The sequence below is a fragment of the Humulus lupulus genome, chromosome 2 (assembly GCF_963169125.1).
Source record: "Humulus lupulus chromosome 2, drHumLupu1.1, whole genome shotgun sequence".
Classification (NCBI taxonomy): Eukaryota; Viridiplantae; Streptophyta; class Magnoliopsida; order Rosales; family Cannabaceae; genus Humulus; species Humulus lupulus.
Genome location: NC_084794.1, coordinates 20399384 through 20412551, shown reverse-complemented (window position 1 = coordinate 20412551; position 13168 = coordinate 20399384). Strand labels below are relative to the sequence as shown.

Sequence of the window (13168 nt, the reverse complement as noted above, 5' to 3'; positions counted from 1 at the left end):
AATGGCCCTATCTACATTCTTAAACAAATAAGGGTTACCTTGACCAAAAGGACCCACGGCTGCTCCGGTTTGGATCCTCTCCTCGTCCATCCCCTGAGCGACCTCCAAGGTCCTCTTTCTATTCCTCACGAGCAGAACTTCAGCTGTTTCGTCCTCCTCTTCCGCGACCTCCTCCACGGGGATAGGTCTGTTTGCGTGAGCTAGGGGCGGCCCCCAGGGTCTCTTAAGGTTCAGAGTCTGATTTGGAAAAATCAGTTTGTAGAACACCATCGTCTCGTCCGTCACGAGCACGCGGTAATCCTTTTCACTGGGGGGCAAGCCCGCCAGTGTTTCATATTGACCCCCGAGGGTCGCAGACTTCTCGGTCCTTGCGTAGATGGCTGCAAGGTTGGGCTGGAGTCAGAATGGAGTACGGGGGAGCTAAAATTAAACAAAACTCAAAAGGCGAGCTAGGGTCAGGGTTCACTTACGAGGACGATTGAAGTAGTGGTGCTCACAGTTTCGGAACCCAGTCGACATGAAAAACTGGTCCTTGAAGTCATTTGGATGACTTGGCAGCTCGATGACCGCCGTCGTATTAGGAAAACGGGTTAAATAGTAAAACCCGTCACCTCGCCCCCGCTGATCCGGGCTGGCTTTGAGGCAAAAGAAATATAAAATATCAGCAGGAGTAGGGACCTCCCACTCCTGCTTCTTGAAGAATTACCTCAACCCCGCCAGCAGACGGTAGGAGTTGGGGGGGAGCTGAAATGGGGCCAGCCCCACGTAATTCAGAAAGTCGGTGAAGTACTGGTCCAGGGGGAGGAAGGCCCCTGCCTTGAAGTGCTCACCGCTCCAGGCCGCGAACGATTCATCTAGTGGCGTACAGCTCCGCTAGCCCACCGCGGCAGGTCGGGCTATGACTGAGGCCTTCCCCAATGGGATCTTGTGGGTAAGGAAAAGTTTATTAATCTTCGCCTGGTCGGTCACCTTTGAGACGATCCTCTCCGCCTCAAAGAATGCGTCAGGGGCCACCTCGACTTGTCTCTCCACGGCCGGCCCAAAGTGAGGGATCGGCGAGCTGGGCATCACCGCCTTTCCTTTCTCTTGCTGGGAGACCGAGCTTCCCACGTTCTTCTGAGGCAAGTCCCTTTTTGGAGCCATCTGGTCGCCTATCGAACAAAAGAAAACACTTTAGAAAAGGCGACCCAAGCAAAAGGACGAAGCAATTATTATTTACACGAGCTGAGGTAAGCCCAGCCCGTGGAGAGTGGAACCACGCGGTTCAATGAACACGCGCATATGCTCCCAACAGATCCCAGGTTACTCGGAATTCATGTGTCAGGGGGCTCAGAGTAAAAATTTGCCTTGGGGGGGAAGTTCCAACAGGCAGAACGATGCAAAACCACTTTTGAAGCGTATCCCCTAAGCTACCCGGTTTTTCACCCAAAGTTCCTAAAAATCCTAACCATCAATTGTTCCTGAAGAAGCATCTTCAAACCCATACTCTAAGGCAATTTCCTACAACAAGTGTGCCCTAGCCTAAAAGGGGCTGTCACCCTCCTACCCACGCAACCCAAAAAACCCTTGCATGCGACTATAGTAAAAAATTTTACCTAAGCTACAGTGGCATGTTTTCAAAATGAACAGGGTCAGAAAACTTACAGTATATGGTTGAATGGAAAACGTGAGTGTTGCGTTGGTAGGAGCCTCGTCAATGCAGTAGCTTCCAAAGCTTTGGAGAAACTCGTGCGCCTGAGCTTCGAGAACAATGAAAATGGTGGCAGTAGAGTCGAGGGTTTCGTTCTTCTGAAAGTTAGAGAAGGAAGAAGGAAAGAGTCTGAAAGTCAGAGAATGAAGAAGGAAAGAGATTTGGGGAAATTTCTGAATGAAGGGGTGGTCCGTGCGTAGGATGGCCACCCCCTTTTTATATAAGGGAAGGATCACGTGAAGAAGGCTCTTGGATGACCCTAGTGAGGGATCCGAGGCCTTCCACTCGAAATATGAAACGACGGCTGGGCAATAGGCTAGGCCATTAAATGCGGTTCTCGTAAAACGTACAGTCATCACCCACGGCGTTCCACGTATCAGACGCCTGCACAAAAAGTGGAATGTGAAGGGTTGTAGGGAAGTCTAAAAGCCCCTTCTGTGGTCTTCTATATATGACGTCATATACCACGAGCAGGAGCTTGGGGGGCAGATGTACGCCCTGGTTTTCCCACGGGCTGATTAGAAGGTCGAGCCTCGGACTAATCAAGGTTAGTCCGAGAACTTCCCCAGGTCAGAGATTTTGTTTTCCAGGTTGTGGCTCATTTAGCTCGAGGTATCCTCAAGAACTCGCCAATGCTGCCCAAGACTGGGGGAAGGAGTCCTTAATGCCGAAGGTTGGGTCGGTAAAGCAGCTCGTTGTGCGAGCTGATGCTCGTGGATCTCTGATCCTTTGTAAAGTCAATACACGCAAGATAAACGTGCCTATATCTGACATCACGTGTCCGATATCTCCCTGACTTTCCAGGCACGCATCAGGAACGTGCGCATTCAGACACCCACGGCTAGGTTGGCCCGTGCGGCCCATTATCTCCTTACATACTGATTAGACCACACTTATGTGTCAGGTTTAGGAATTAATCATAAATGTTACAGAGTTGATATGACCAATGGTAAGGTCACGAGATGACCTCCCTACCAACTTCCAGGTGCCTTCTCCTATAAATATGGGGACCCTGGGAGTTGATAGGGGTTGGAAAAAATAGTCTCTGAAGAGCCATATACTTTGTAAACCAAATACCCATAATACATCAATAATATTGACTAGTGGAGTAGAAGGATTTTAACCTTTGAACCACTTAAAAAACGTGTCTTGAGTCACATAGTTCATTCTCTAAGATTTCATATCTGTGACGGTTCTACTTTCAGCACTAATCCCTTTCTCTTCTTCTCTTAATTACCTGTTGGCGAAGAACCGCGTCAACAACAATCAATAGCATTAATCACATTTAATTGAACAAAGACACAACTACTTCAACCATGCATCAAAGATTCATTCATAATATAGGGTTCATAACCACCCAAATCCTTAGAGTATTAGTTCATTGCTGAAATGAAAACTACAAAACCAGTAGTAAATAGAGTATCCATAGAGTTGTTCACAGTTGAAATGGAGAGAAAATTTAATAAAAAATTAAAAGGAAGAAGGAAAGAGTATAATGAATTGATGAGCTCAAGTCCTCCTAGGCGTCTGCCGTGGTCCTCTTCCCTTTTTGGTATTTTCTCTCTGTTTTCTTCAGCTCTCCTCTGTACTTCCTTTCTCTCTTAAAATGGTGATATATTTTCTTTCAGAAGAAAAATGGGTACCCTCCTGTTGCGGCTGCCCCCCTCCTTTTTAGGGTACTTTCCTTTACCCTAATAGGAAAGTCAATTCCCACCTTGTCCTCCAAGTGCCACATCACCCAGCTGACTTAAGTTATTAAAATTCTAGCCACATAGGCGCTAATTTCACTCATTAAGTCCAGCTGTCTTCTAGCCACGTCACCTGCCTGATCCCTTGCATTGCTGTGTGGTGATGCTACATCATTGAAGTAGCAACACGCCCCCTTCAGAATTTGTTTTCCCCTTGCTTCCAGCATTTTCCCTTTGATATATTTTCTTAAGCTTCCTTTCCTGATTAACACAACACAGTAATTTACATAAAAACACTGAAAAATATTACAATATATAACTAATTCTTACATGGACTCACTACCTAGAATAATACACTAAAACTAACAAATTTACAATAAACAAGGACTCATTACTCTTTTTAATTTGAAAAGCAAGTTCAAAGATTATAAGAATAACTCTAAATCCTAGACTTATCAACACCCCAAACTTGACCTATTGCTCGTCCTCGAGTAATGATAAAATAGAAATAAATAAAAACACACACACAAAACCAAACATACACACAAACTCCATAAAACATGAGAGAGAGATCTAAATAATTCAATATGGCTTAGTGAACAAGTTGCTCTCAGAAAAGTGGAATGGAATGAAATGATGTAGTGTTTATGCCTTGACTTTATATGCTGTTTTTCTCAATTACAATACCCAGGATATCATTAATACCTCCTTAAAGTCACCTAGCCGATAGTGTATACAAATGCTTCCCACCCATACCTTGAATTCTTCTAACAACTGCCCCTTGATCCTCAAAATTAATTATTGCTCCCATAAGTTGGATTAGTGCACTCCTCTCCACTAATGTAGTCTAATCTTATCCCCTCGATCAAAAGGACTTTATTAAGCTTGTAATGTAAGGCTTGGGTTAGGGTACGGTAAAGGATGTCATTTAACTAGCTCATAACCTAACCACCTCACTTGTCAAGAACCAAACCTCCTTATCGTGATTCATATCTCTCAAACTCACTTCCCCAACATTTCTTTTATACTCACAAAGACCTATTGCTCTAATGTACTTCTCTTGCTATTATTTCTGAACTTTTCTACTATATATATATTTTTTATAATATTTTCTTTTTTCTGTTTTTATAAAAAAAAAATTATTTATTTAATTTTTTTTAAGTAAAAACTAAAGACAAGTAAAATAAATTGTATAACATATAGCAAGAGAATTGGTTTGATTGTATATATGTGTTTGTCTTGTGAGCTAAGTCCCCCACCCCAAACTTACATCCCAACATTGTCCCCAATGTGGCTGATATTGAAATTTCTGATTAGCTCACCACAAAGCTACACTCACCTCACTCACCCCAAACTTAGTGTGAGGAATTAATTCTTGACAAGTGAAAGCAACTAGGTTGGGAGGTGTGTGGAAAGTTCATGTTTAGGAGGGGATATGTAGCATGCAAGATCGGGACAAACAAGAAAAATAGGCTTATAGGCTCAAAGACAGGGTCACTAAGGGAACTTGTTATATAAGGGAGGTTAGAAAGGCTCGAGCGTCCAAAAATGGCCTAGATCATTTCTAAGGGATGAGATTTGCTAGGATTTCGCCTCAAGGGGTGCACGAACCAATTCTAGATGCTTAAAATTTCACAAACATCAGTTATTCGAAAAATTCAAAACATGGTGGGATAACAAAAGTACATCACTGTTGACTAGTGCCTAAAAGGAAGCATCAATGATATCCTAGCAGTTCAATAAGCATAAACAACATATAAAATCCAGGCAGCAAACACAAATGGCGTGAGCGGAAAAAAATTCATCATCGAGCAGTACACTAAGCTAGACTAAATCATCAAATCTCTCAAAGACACATTGGACAACACACACAAACAGAACCACACAAAAAAAAACAGTTACTGGACACTAGATAACTAACAACTAACAGACAGAACAAAAATACAAAACACAGTACAGAAACTATAAAATAGATTTAGGGAAAGGAAACCCCCTCTACTCGGAGTCCTCTTGAGGGACGTCTGCATTTGGAGCCGATGAAGCTGTCCACGGGTTGAGTATCTGCTGGGGGAACTGCGAGAATTGGGGAACCACTCGGGGTGTCACCTTTTTTAGCGAGCGCTCCATGACGGCATCGCGCTACTGCTCATACAACCACCAAGACTGCAGTTGGCCACACACTTCCTCCTGCCTCAAATGCATTTGTTGCTGCATCTGCTCGAACTGAGTGAAGCGCTCCAGGAAGGGATCACTGCTAGAGATAGAGGCGGAGGCAGGATAGGTCTTAGGAGTTCGGTCAGGCCCGAAATTAACGGGACCTTTGGGATGCAGCAGCCCTTCCTCGGGCAACACCGGGACGCCTGCATCCCGGCAGATTGCAGTGACAGTGGAGGGCAGGAATAACTTGCCACTCCCTCGATGGGCACAGTCAAATATTTCTTGCGCTAAGACCGTGCCAACATCAATGGGCATGCCTTTTATCAGACAAAACAGCATCCAAGCGCGGTCGCGGCTGACTGTGGAATCATGAGAAGTGTGGCACAAGGAAGTTTGGACAAAACTGTATAAGCATTTCAAGTCATGGTCAAGATCAGTGCGACGGAAACGAAGATTGCCATGGATGTCCAAATCCCATTCCGACTCAGGTTTGGCCAAGGCAGGCATGATATCTTGTAGGAGGTCATCGGTGACTTTGCCACGATAGGCAGTGAAGGAACACTCGACCGCATCCAGCGAAAAGTAGTTATTTATCACCTCGGCAGAAAAGGGGACTTCCACCCCACGGACAATGATCTCGGCAGGCCACTCATGGGCAAGAAAATTGGCGTAGAATTCTTTGACTAGTTCCATAATCGCGGGTTCGGGTGGCTAGCAAAAAACTTCCCAATGCCGATCACGAATAATATCGGCCACCCAATCGGGCAGCTCAGAAAGTTGCGTATTTTATCCATAATGCCCCTTTCCATATAGAACCCACGGTTGGAGAAGGTGGTGCGGTATTTTGTTTCGGCCGTCGCACAGTAGAACTTGGGCACTTCGACAAAGGGCTTTCGTGGGGCTTTGTAAGCACACTTCTTGACCCTCGGCATGGTTGTAGACTAGGAGTGCAAATTTCCCAAATGGCTGCAAGAGTGAGACAGCACAGAGCAGTAGAGTAAACACGGGTAACCAAGAATCCACTGGCTGACTCCCCAAAATATACACGAATAGAGAAACTAAAACCCCCAACAATAGCAACAACAGCCACAAATGTATATCTGAAGAAAGAACTAGTACCCCAAATGGTTGCACTAAGCTGAGAATGCCTTGGCGGAGAGAAGCGGTGCTCGACTAGGATACACGGAGCAGGGGTGCTGGAGAGAGATGGCTTTCGGCTGACCAAATTTGAGGCAGGGATTGTCGGATGCACTTGGGGAGACGCACAAAGGGGTCGTGGCTCACTCGCCAGTGCTGGGTCGCTGCGTGAGGGCAGGGAAGTGGCTCGGCCGTGGGTTTTCTGGAGGTGGAGAGTTTCGGGGCTGGGTCCGTGGGTGGGTGAGATGGATAAGGCGATGGGATGGCTCGATGGCTGTTGCGATGGGTCTGATGGGTTCGGCGATGTGATGAGATGGACGGATGGGATGTGGTTTGCGGAGGCTGGTGGCTTGACGAGGATGAGTCGTGAGTGGCGGCGGAGGGATTTATGGGGTTGGGGTTGCAGAGGCGGCTGTGGTCGACGAGGTGTCTGGGTGATTCAGTGAGGGTGCACTAAATATATATATAGATATATATATAATAAAGGTAAGATACTAATATACTTAAGAAAAGTATTATATAATAAAAGTGAAATACGAATATATATATAATAAAAGTCAAAGTAAAAGATAGTAATTTCTTTTATTATTATTATTATGCTTTTTGTTTTTTTTTCTTTTAGATAAATATATATATATATAAAGTACACCATTAACGTGATGTGATGTTGACTGCTGAAAGTGTGGGCTCTGGGTAATTCGGCTGAGGTGAGGATCGTGAGAAGGGAAAGATGGAGGTAAATTGATCAGAAGAAAAATGCTCCCAATTGATATAGCAATGCAAGAGCATAGCATTTTTCCTCCTGCGACCCTGCTAAATGCTGAAGCAATGATATAGCAATCCACCACTCCAGAAAAATAATGCCTCTGCCCAGACTCCTTTGCTCAGCCTACTCCCAGTTTTACCAACTCCTGGCTGACCTGTTTCTTTATTCTCTTTTTTTTTTTTTTCAAGGGGTAATACACCCCAAACTTAGTTACATACATTATTTATTTACAAACTGTCTCTTGCACTCATGGGTTGCCCAAGTGTGACACAAGAAATGCAGGGCAACCCATAGTCTTTCTCCTTCAAGCATCCTTCAAAATGATGGAGGTCTTTGCTCTATCGACCTCTCCTCCCAAATAACATTTCAGCCGCTGTCTGTTAACCGTGAATTCTCTTCCCGATTTTTCATCTTTCACCAGGATAGCTCCAAATGGATACACTTCCATCACAGTAAATGGTCCAGACCAACAGGACTTAAGCTTTCCAGGAAATAGCTTCAATCTGGAGTTAAACAGTAACACTTGCTGATTTTTCTCAAATACTCTTTCCTTGATCCTGCTGTCATGCCATTTCTTCGTCTTTTCTTTGTACAGCTTTGCATTTTCGTAAGCAAACAGCCGCATCTCATCCAGTTCATTCAGCTGCAGCTTTCTTGCTTCTCCAGCAACTACAAGATCCAAATTTAACTTCTTCAATGCCCAAAATGCCTTATGTTCTAATTCTACAGGAAGATGACACGCCTTCCCATAAACTAGGCGATAAGGAGACATGCCTAAAGGAGTTTTAAAAGCTGTACGGTAAGCCCAGAGTGCATCATCTAATCGCTGGGACCAATCCTTCCTGCTGGGATTCACCACTTTTTCAAGAATTCCCTTAATTTCTCTGTTCGAAATCTCCGCTTGCCCGTTGGTCTGTGGGTGATATGCAGTGGCTATTTTATGCTTTACACTGTACTTAGCTAATAAGGAAGCCAAGACTTTGTTGACAAAGTGCGTCCCCTCATCACTAATTAGTGCTCTTGGCGTCCCAAATCGTGTAAAAACATTTTTATGCAAAAATTTCATTACCACTTTGGCATCATTCGTTGGACTAGCTACTGCCTCCACCCATTTCGATACATAATCCACAGCCACTAAAATGTAGAGGTTCCCAAAAGATTGAGGGAAGGGCCCCATAAAGTCAATGCCCCATACGTCAAACAACTCAACCTCTAAAATGAAATTTAATGGCATTTCATTCCTTGCTGAGATATTTCCCACTCGCTGGCAGCGATCACATCATTGAACAAAATCATGGGCATCCTTAAATATAGAGGGCCAATAATAACCTGATTGAAACACTTTGGCAGCAGTGCGTTGTCCACCAAAATGACCACCATATGGGGCTGAATGGCAGTGCTCTAAGATGCTGGACACTTCATTTTCAGGCACACAACGCCTCATTATCTGGTCAGGGCACTGCTTGTAAAGGTACGGTTCATCCCAGTAATAAAATGTGATGTCATGAAGAAACTTTTTCAGTTGCTGTTTGTTGAAGTCAGGCGGCTGTACTCCACTTCCTAAATAATTCACAACATCGGCGTACCATGGGACACTTTCCTGGTCTAAAACTAGCAGCTGCTCATCTGGAAAAGAGTCATGAATCTGTGTTTCTGCCTCACTGGTGATGCTGCTGTGATTGCTGGTTTCCAGCCTTGACAAGTGATCTGCCACCTGGTTTTCAGTACCTTTCCTATCGCGTATTTCCAGATCAAATTATTGCAGCAACAAGACCCAGCGGATTAGCCTTAGTTTAGACTCCTTCTTGGCTATTAAGTATTTTATTGCTGAATGGTCAGTGTAAACAATAACCTTTGTACCCACTAGATAAGATCTGAATTTCTCAAAAGCGAAGACCACAGCCAGCAACTCTTTCTCGGTGGTGGAGTAATTTATCTGAGCATCAACCAGCGTTTTACTTGCATAATAGATGGAATGAAAGATTTTTCCTCTCCGCTGTCCAAGGACTGCTCCAATAGCAAAATCGTTGGCGTCGCACATGAGTTCAAAGGGCAAAGACCAGTCGGGTGCTACAATTACTGGGGCTGTTATGAGAGCTGTTTTTAACTTTAAAAATGCTTTTTGGCACTCAGCAGTAAAGTCAAATGTGCGGTTTTGTTCCAGCAAGGTACACAAAGGTTTAGACACTTTAGAAAAGTCTTTAATGAAGCGCCTGTAAAAACCAGCGTGTCCAAGAAAACTGCTTATTCCTTTCACTGTAGTAGGGGCTGGTAACTTCTCAATGACTTCTAGCTTTGCCTTGTCTACTTCGATCCCCTTTTTAGAAACTTTGTGGCCCAACACGATACCCTCTTGTACCATAAAATGGCACTTTTCCCAATTTAGTACTAAGTGGGTCTCTTCACATCTTGTTAGAATCTTCTCTAAATTCGCCAAACAGCCTTCAAAAGAATCGCCATAGACTAAAAAATCGTCCATAAAAATCTCCAAAATATTTTCTGCCATGTCCGAGAAGATTGCCATCATGCACCTTTGAAAGGTGGCTGGTGCGTTGCATAAACCGAAAGGCATCCGTCTAAAAGCGAACGTCCCATAGGGGCAGGTGAACGTGGTTTTCTCTTGGTCTTCCGGGGCTATAGAAATCTGATTATAGCCAGAATAACCGTCAAGAAAGCAGAAAAATTCTTTCCCAGCCAAGCAGTCCAACATCTGACCAATGAATGGCAATGGGAAATGGTCCTTCCTTGTGGCTTTATTTAATTTCCTGTAATCCATGCATACCCGCCATCTAGTTACTGTGCGAGTAGGAATCAATTCGTTGTTGTCATTTGTCACTACTGTAACCCATCCTTTCTTAGGAACGCACTGGACAGGGCTAACCCACGAACTATCGGAAATCGGATAAATAATGCCATAGTCAAGCCACTTAATAACTTCTTTTCTGACGACATCTTTCATCACTGGATTTAATCTTCTCTGCTGCTCCACAGAATTGCTACACCCAGATTCCAGCAAAATTTTATACATGCACAAAGCTGGGCTGATTCCTTGTATATCGGCCATAGTCCAGCCAATAGCCTTCTTATGTTGTCTCAGTAACTCCAGCATTGACCCCTCAGCATTAGCTTCTAAACAGGAAGAAATTATCACTGGCAGAGTGTCATTGTCTCCCAAATAAACATATTTCAAATGGCTGGGCAGCGGCTTTAATTCCAGTTGAGGTGGCTCTTGGATGGACGGTTTTGGTGGCTGGAAATGTTTTTCAGGCAAGTTCAAAGCTTCGAAAAAATTATTGAATTTTCTGGCTGGTTTGCAAGAATCCACCCAAGTAACTTGCGGTTCTTCTTCACTGCTAGAATCATCATAATCTTCAAAAATCTGGGTGCCCATTTTAGCCATATCAATACTCTTATTAAATCTCTCAGCCACAAGCGTCTCAATCACATCAATACTGGAGCATTCTTCTATTTCGTCAGGAAACTTCATTGCCTTGAACACGTTGAAAGTAACTTGCTGATCATTAACTCTCATAGTGAGTTCCCCATTTTGCACATCAATTAAAGTACGCCCTGTAGCAAGGAACGGCCGCCCCAATATAATTGGCACTTCTCTGTCAGCTTCATAATCCAAGATAATAAAGTCGACTGGGAAAATAAATTTGTCAACCTGCACTAAAACATCCTCAATTTTCCCTTCAGGATGGGCCATAGATCTATCCGCCAGCTGCAATGTAACAGTTGTAGGCCTCACTTCACCAATACCAAGCTTCTTAAAAATCGACATCGGCATAAGATTAATACTGGCGCCCAAATCACACAACGCCCTTCCAACATCCCGTCCCCCAATAGAACAAGGGATCGTAAAACTTCCAGGGTCCTTCAATTTTGGAGGGATTTTACTCTTCAACATAGCGCTGCAACCCTCTGTAAGAGCAACAGTTTCGAACTCCCCCAGCCTTCTCTTCTTCGTCAAGATATCCTTTAAAAATTTGACGTAGTTTGGCATTTGTTCCAAGGCTTCCACCAAGGGAATGTTAATATGGAGCTGTTTTAACACATCCAGAAACTTCCTGAACTGCCCATCTTGCTGCTGTTTGCGAAATCGCTGAGGAAATGGTAGGGGCGGTTTTGGTATAGACTTTACTGGATCAGATTGCTGACCCGATGTTGTATCAACTGGGCCAGTTTTAGCAACTTCTTTTGCTGGTTTTTTACTAGATTCTCCTTCAATTTGGATTGAAGTGGGCTCCCCACTGCCCTTTATTTTCTCCTCAGAATTTTCCAGAATTTTTCCACTCCTTAGATTGATAGCCTTACAATGTTCCTTCCCATCCCTCCTTGGATTCTCCGTGTCACTAGGCAAAGAACCTTGAGGCCTATTTTTTAATTCATTGGCCAATTGCCCCAGCTGCATTTCAAGGTTTCGAAGAGATACTACCTGACTCTATATCACTGCATCATTCTTGGCCATATAATCCCTCATTAAACTCTCCAAAGAATTGGATTGAGAGTTTTGAGGGTGCTGTGGTTGCGAAGTCCTTGGCTGCTGAGAAAAACCTGGTGGATAAGCTTGCTTTCTTGGTGCTAGTGCGTTGCTGGAACTTGATCCTTGACCCCCCCCAAGACAGATTCGGATGCTGCCTCCAAGCTGGGTTATACGAATTTGAGTATGGGCCACTATTTCAGTTAAAATTCTGGTTTCCCACATAACAAATTGCTGCTGCGTTAGAAGGGCAATTTTCAAACATGTGCCCATCTCCACAATATACACAGGAAATGTCTCCACTTTGAATAGCAGCAGCTGGCCGAATGTTGTTCCCCAAACTCAGATTTTTCAGAATATTAGTCATGGAGGCCATTTGGGCTGTCAAAGCTGTTACTGCATCTACTTCAAGAACCCCCGCCACTTTTCTACTTTGCGGAGCTCTCGTGTTGGACCATTGATAATTGTTGCTTGCAATTCTCTCCAAAATTTCGAATGTTTCATTATAAGACTTGGACAAGATAGCACCATTGGCCGAGGCATCTAACACCATTCTAGAAGCTGCATTGAGGCCATTATAGAAGGTCTCCATCTGTATACAGTGCGGGATGCCGTGGTGTGGACACTTCCGCAAAAGCTCCTTAAATCTCTCCCATGCATCACTGGTTGATTCATCTTCAAGCTGCTGGAATGACATGATTTCACTTCTGAATTTTGCATATCTGGTGGGAGGGAAATATTTGCGCAGAAACTTTTCAGCAAGATCATTCCAATTTGTGACGGAATCAGGAGGCAAAGTGTTAAGCCATGATCTAGCTCGGTCTCTTAACGAGAATGGAAATAGCTTCAGCCTTAATGCTTCTTCACTCACTCCTTGAAGCTTAAAGGAATCGCTCACCTCCAAGAATGAACGGAGGTGGAGATGAGGATCCTCCATTGGCATCCCACTAAACTGCCCCACGGTTTGGAGCATTTGAAACATCACTGGCTTGAGCTCGAATTGAGCTGCTTGTATTTCTGGCCTCACAATGCCTGGATTTAGCTCATTAAACATAGGGGCAGCGTATTCCCGTATTGCTCTGGCTCTGTCATCTGCCAAAACAATGGGATTAGTAACTTGCTGGCCATCCCCCTCTTCATCAACATGCTCAGCCATAGTACCTCGGCTGTTAGCCTTTTGAGCCTTTCTCCTTTTTCTTAAAGTACACAGCCAGAACAAACAGATTAAAAAAAAACAACAAAAATAA

The 13168-nt window shown here is 44.0% G+C and overlaps 1 non-coding gene across 1 annotated transcript; it reads left to right on the top strand.

The window, feature by feature from the left end:
• The first annotated feature begins 12529 nt into the window (after window positions 1–12529).
• LOC133820086 (small nucleolar RNA R71) lies at window positions 12530–12636 on the top strand. The gene has a single exon (XR_009886520.1). It is a non-coding gene; the product is annotated as a small nucleolar RNA R71 (small nucleolar RNA).
• The last annotated feature ends 532 nt before the right edge of the window (window positions 12637–13168 follow it).